Below are 6052 nucleotides of genomic sequence, written 5' to 3'. Positions count from 1 at the left end.
GAAGCCACTGACTGGGAAAAAGTATTCGGTAATAACATATCAGATAAGGGACTTATATCCAGAATTTATGAAATACTTGAGCACCACAACAAGTTTATGGTTATTTTTAATGTTCCTGAGAGCAAGCATATATATTAGAGTACCAAAATGAATATAATTGAACCTTAAAGACAGTTAACTTTGGAGAGCGGAGCAAGGAGGGGGATGATATTATTAATACTAATTCTGCTCTCAAGCCCTCTGAATATGTTGAGAGATCACCAACACCTACTGGAAAAAAAGGACAAATCTATTTGCCTGATTTTATTCTAGAACAAGAGAACTATTAGGTATGGAGGCATATTTTTAGGTCATTAGAAAAATCTACAATTGGGAAGTACCTTTTTACTTCATGTGTTCAAATATAATGCCAGATATATACAGGTTCTTGAGTGGAGCAGACTATGGATTTTCTACTATTGATTTTACACAATAAAATAAGGGCAATCTTCATTTTTATTATATACAATGGGAATATATTTCAGAATAATAGTGGGGGCAAAATTCATTCCACAGCATCATTATTCGAAAATAACCTTGCCAAGGTTGGATTTAATCAAACTATGTTATTGGTCTTTTTATCTTCTCTTTGGTTGCTACCCATCTATACATGGAGCTCTCTGTTTGGAATGTTTCCTCAATCTCTAGCCAGTTAAAAATTTTGTGCTCAAGAATTCATTTTTTAATATGTCTTACACTCTTCTGAACTCTAGTATTGTAGAAGAATACTGAATATGCCATGGACTACCAAGGAACAAACAGCTATGTCTTGGAGAAGGTGCAGCCAGAATGCTCTTTGGAGGTAAAGATGATTAAACTTTGCTTCACATAATTTGAGCTTATTGCTGAGAGAGGCTATTCCTTGGAGAGAGACATCAGCTTGGGACTGTGGAGGGTCATCGAAAGAGAGGAAGACCCTCAACCACATAAATTGACACAGCGACTGCTGCAATGGGCTCTGATGTGTCAGAGATTGTGAGGATGTCACAGAGTTCTGATCATACAGTTGATATGAGTATTTGCCTCAATGGAACCTAGAAATAACAACTCTTTTCTGGGGAGAGTTGCCCTGATAACTCAAAGGTAACACCTTTGTTTGAAACCACACATGGTTCAGTAGCAGAAAGACTGACAACTTCCTTCCTTGTGATTTACAAACTCTGAAAAACCCACTAGAGGGCCAGCTTTGAGTAATTTCTGACTCAACAGCAATAGGTTTAATTCTCATCCATATGCTCCAAAAACTCACACTCACTGCCATTGGGTAGCATCATGTTACTGAAAAACGTGTAAGAGTTTTTAAATTACTCACTGGGCTTGATGGGTATAACATACATATGTGTTTCTCTCAATCTCAACTTCCTGTTACTTGAGAGTGGCAAATACACCAATTCTTTCAAAACATAGCTGGCCTCATTTTATTTTGGGAAGTGAGTTTAGGTTTTATTATGAGATACCTGCTCCTAGAAGTTTTTCTAGCTGTTGCTTTTATTGTTACAATGTGCTGTCAAATTGGAAAGGATTCATAGCTGACTCTCAAGCAAGTTCTCGGAGAATATAAAACAATTGGGAGGATATTGCCAATCTTTGTCTTGCTAAGCAGCAGGGGATTCTAACTGCCAGCCTTTGAGTTGACAGTGCAACTTATTCCCCAATAGGCCAAAGAGCTCCCCCATAGTAATAACTAGTTTTTCCACTTAAGAGTTTTGAAATATCTAATTATATGTTTTGGTCATAAAAATAACTTAAATGGAGCGCGCACCCGCGCGTGCGTGTGCCGGCGCGCAAGCCTGAGCCCAGTAGCGCTGCGGCTCGAGCGGCCTTCGCCATTTGGAGGGTTCTCTCTGACATGGGAGCTGCCCCTGCTGCCACCCGGAGGCCGCTGTCAGGATGGTGAAGCTGTTCATCGGAAACCTGCCCCGCGAGGCCATGGAGCAGGAGATCCGCTCCCTCTTCGAGCAGTACAGGAAGGTGCTGGATTGTGACATCATTAAGAACTACGGCTTCGTTCACATAGAGGACAAGACAGCGGCCGAGGATGACATATGCAACCTGCACCACTACAAGGTGCACGGGGTCAGCATCAACGTGGAAGCCAGCAAGAACAAGAGCAAAGCTTCCACCAAGCTCCACGTGGGCAACATCAGTCCCACTTGTACCAACCAAGAGCTTCGCGCCAAGTTTGAGGAGTACGGTCCTGTCATTGAGTGTGACATCGTTAAGGATTATGCCTTTGTCCACTTGGAGCGGCCTGAGGATGCCGTTGAGGCCATCAGGGGCCTTGACAACACAGAGTTTCAAGGCAAACGAATGCACGTGCAGTTGTCCACCAGCCGGCTTAGGACTGCGCCCAGGATGGGAGACCAGAGCGCCTGCTATCGGTGCGGGAAAGAGGGGCACTTGTCCAAAGAGTGTCCCGTAGACCGCACAGGCCGCGCGCAAGGCGGACTTGACTGAGCAGTACAATGAACTGTATGGAGTAGTGCACACGCCTTACACCATGGGCTATGGGGAATCTGAGTACTACAATGATGCGTATGGAGCATTCGACTACTACAAGTGGTACCGCGTCCGTTCCTAAGAGGCAGTGGCGGCAGCAGCCGTGGCCTCTGCATACAACTACGCAGAGCGGACAATGTCCCATCTGCCTCAAGTCCAGAACACAGCTGTGACCAATCACCTCAACTCCACTTCTGTCGATCCCTACGACAGACACGTTTTGCCAAACTCGGCCGCTGCTGCCACCTCAGCTGCTATGACTGTCGCTCCCACTTCCTCCTATTATGGAAGGGACATGAGCCCCCTACGCCGCACTGCAGTGCTCCCCACAGTTGGCGAGGGCTATACTTACAGGCCCGAGAGCGAGCTGTCCCAAGCATCAGCAGTGGCACGGAATTCTCTGTATGACATGGTTCGGTATGATCGGGAGCAGTGTGTCGACTGAGCACGGTACTCAGCTTTTTAAAGACTGGAGGTAGGATAATTGCAGACTGAACCCTCGGGCTGCGGTCATATATGAGAGCTTGCTCCTCGCAGTCCCCTTTGCCGGGATGTTTCCATTGCTTCATGTTTCAGTAAACAAAGGAGTTTGTGACCAAAACTATGTTTTCTTTCTTAATTTTTCTAAGTTGATTCTTCTTTCTTCTTTATACGAGTCTTTGTAGTCTTTCACACTGTTCCTTATATTCTCGGCCTCTGGGCAGCCCTAGGTAAGGATTATGCTGGCCCCTCCTTTCCTGTGTGGTGGAGCCCCTCTTTCTTTGCTTTCCTGAGGCCTGGCTCCCTCATCCCTGTCTGTCCTGTAGAGTGACCATGTAGTGGCAAGCAGCCTCTTACTCTTCTGTTAGCTCTGGACTCTCACACTGAAGCTAATCTCCTGACTTACTAGGATCACTGGGGCTTTGGGTGGGATTTTGATGGTTTTGTTTTTGGTTTTTTTCATGTCTGACCTGTGATCGTGGTGCAGCATTTGCTGAAATTTAGCCTTGTTTTAACTCCACTACTTTTTTCTCTTTTTAAAACATTTTTGACAAGTAAACATTTTTAACACTTAAAAAAAATAACTTAAATGAGCTTCCAATTAGCCCCACTAAATCAACTTGAATCATTTAGGATAAGAAGAGAGTGACTAGAAGATACATCTACTTGATGTAAGTAGTTTATGGAAATAAACTCATTGCTATTGAGGCTGTAAATCACATCGGAAGAGATTGTCCACCTTTCTCCCAAGGAGCCACTGGTGGATTCAAAGAGCCAGAGAGGCATGGCTGCCATAGAGTTGGCAGCCCTACAGATTATGACATTACCTGTTCAAATGTCATAAAATTAATCTTGGTAAATATGTTATAATAGATAACTATGTAATCATTTCCAGGTAAGAATGTTTTTGTCGCCACCTTGAAGAGTTAAGAACAGAACATGCAACAAAAAAGGATGAGTTTAAAGTAGAAAATTTAAAAAGAGAATACATAGGGACTAATGAGGACACATATGCTTCCCTGGATGTATTCACCAAGTTGTGCCAAGAAAACTGAAGGACAACTAATTGCCAATTGACTGGAAGAGATCCATATTTTTTTCCCATTCCAAAAAAAGGTGACCCAACAGAGTGTGGAAATTATCAAACAATACCTCTAATTACCAAAAGTTCAAGCAGGAATTAAAAGAGGCCATGGCACCCAGAGGTATCATTGCTGACGTCTAATGGATCCTGACTGAAAGCAAGGAATACCAGAAGAATGTCTATTTCTGCCTTATTTTTGACTATGCACATACATTTGACTGTGTGGATCCTGACAAGTTGTGGCTGACATTGAGAAGAATGAGAATCCCAGAGAACTTGACTTTGCTCATGTGGACTCTATACCTGGATCAGGAGGCTGTTGTGCAAATGGAGCAGAGGAACACTGCATAGTTTGGAATTGGGAAGGGAGTGTGTCAAGGTTGTATTCTATCTCCATACCTGTTCTATCGATATGCTGAGTAAATTATCTGAGAAGCTGGACTCTATGAAGAGGAGTGTGCCATCCAGATTGGAGGGAGACTCATCAATAACCTGTGTTATGCAGATGATACAAACTTGTTGAAAGTGAGGAGGGCATGAAGCGCTTGTTGCAAAAGATCAAGGGATGCAGCCTTCAGTCTAGATTGTGCCTCAGTAACAAGAAAACAAAGATTCTTACCACTGAACCAATAAACAGTGTCATGATGGATGGAGAGGAGAGTGAAACTGTCAACAGCTACAGGAAATAAGGTGACTCATTGTACTGGAGAAATCTGCAGTTAAGGACCTTACCAAATTATTGAGGAGGAGTGATGTCAGTTTGAGGACTAAGGCGTGTCTGATTCAGGCCATAGTCTATTCAATTACTAGCTATGCCTCAGAGACCTGGGCAATGAATAAAGATGACAGAAAAAGAATTGACGCCTCTGAGTTATGGTGTTGGAGAAGAGCACTGAACATCCCATGAGCGGCCAACAGAATGAACGGATATATCACATGTTTTGTACATGTTGCTAGGAGGTGCTATTCCTTGGAGAGGGACATGATGTTGGGAAGGGTGGAAGGTTTGTGAGGAAGAGGAGACACATTGCACTGGGAAAATCTGCAGCTAGGGATTTTTCCAAATTATTGTGAAGTAATGATGTCAGTTTGATGACTAAGGTGCTTCTGATTCAGGCCACAGAATTAATGCCTTTTAGCTGTGGTGTTGAAGAGGAGCAATGAACATCCCATGGATGACCAAGAGAATGAACAGATATGTCTTCTCCAACGGAACAGATATGTCTTGGAGAGGGTGCAGCCAGAGTGATATTTGGAGGCAAGAATGATGAGGCTTCATCTCACATACTTTGGACATATTGCAAGAGGTACTGTTCCTTGGAGAGCGACATGATGTTGGGAACGGTGGAGGGTTGGCAAGGGAGAGGAAGACCCTCAACCAGGTGGACTGACACGGTGACTATTGCAATGGGCTCTTGTGTGCCACGAAGAGTGAAGATGGCACAGGATAGTACTGGGTTCAGATCTTTTGTTCATAGAGTTACTATGAGTCATACTCAACTTGATGGCACCTAACAACAACAAAAACAACATCACTAATATCAAACACTAGGAAAATCCTGCTGAAGATTATCCAAAAATGACTGGAACAGTACATTGACAGATAACTACCATAAATACAAGCTAGGTTTAAAAGAGGTCGTGGCACTAGAGACATTATTGTCAATATCAGATGGATCTTAGCAGGAAGTAAAGAGTACCCAAGGACTGTCTATCTCTGTTTCATTGACTATGCAAAAGCATTCAACTATAAGGATCTCAATAAATTGTGGATAACCTTAAGGAGAATGGGAATCCCATAATACTTGCTTGTACTTACGTGAAACAAATATTTGTTCCCATCCCAAAGAAGGGCGACCCAACTGAGTGTGGAAACTACAGAACAATATCATTGATTTCACATGCAAGCAAGATTCTACTGAAGATTATCCAAAAACGACTGGAACAGTA

The 6052-nt window shown here is 43.1% G+C and overlaps 1 protein-coding gene and 1 pseudogene across 1 annotated transcript in view; one reads left to right on the top strand and one right to left on the bottom strand.

Annotated features, from left to right (window-relative positions):
* Positions 1-6052, bottom strand: part of LOC102851004 (nik-related protein kinase-like) — a 288384-nt gene that overhangs the window by 161051 nt on the left and 121281 nt on the right.
* On the top strand, positions 1930-3004 carry LOC102853744 (annotated as a pseudogene).

Source organism: Elephantulus edwardii, unplaced genomic scaffold (assembly GCF_000299155.1).
Source record: "Elephantulus edwardii isolate Elephantulus edwardi_28Jun2011 unplaced genomic scaffold, EleEdw1.0 scaffold00083, whole genome shotgun sequence".
Classification (NCBI taxonomy): domain Eukaryota; kingdom Metazoa; phylum Chordata; class Mammalia; order Macroscelidea; family Macroscelididae; genus Elephantulus; species Elephantulus edwardii.
The sequence above is the reverse complement of the archived record's forward strand: the minus strand, read 5'-3'. Positions and strand labels throughout refer to the sequence as shown.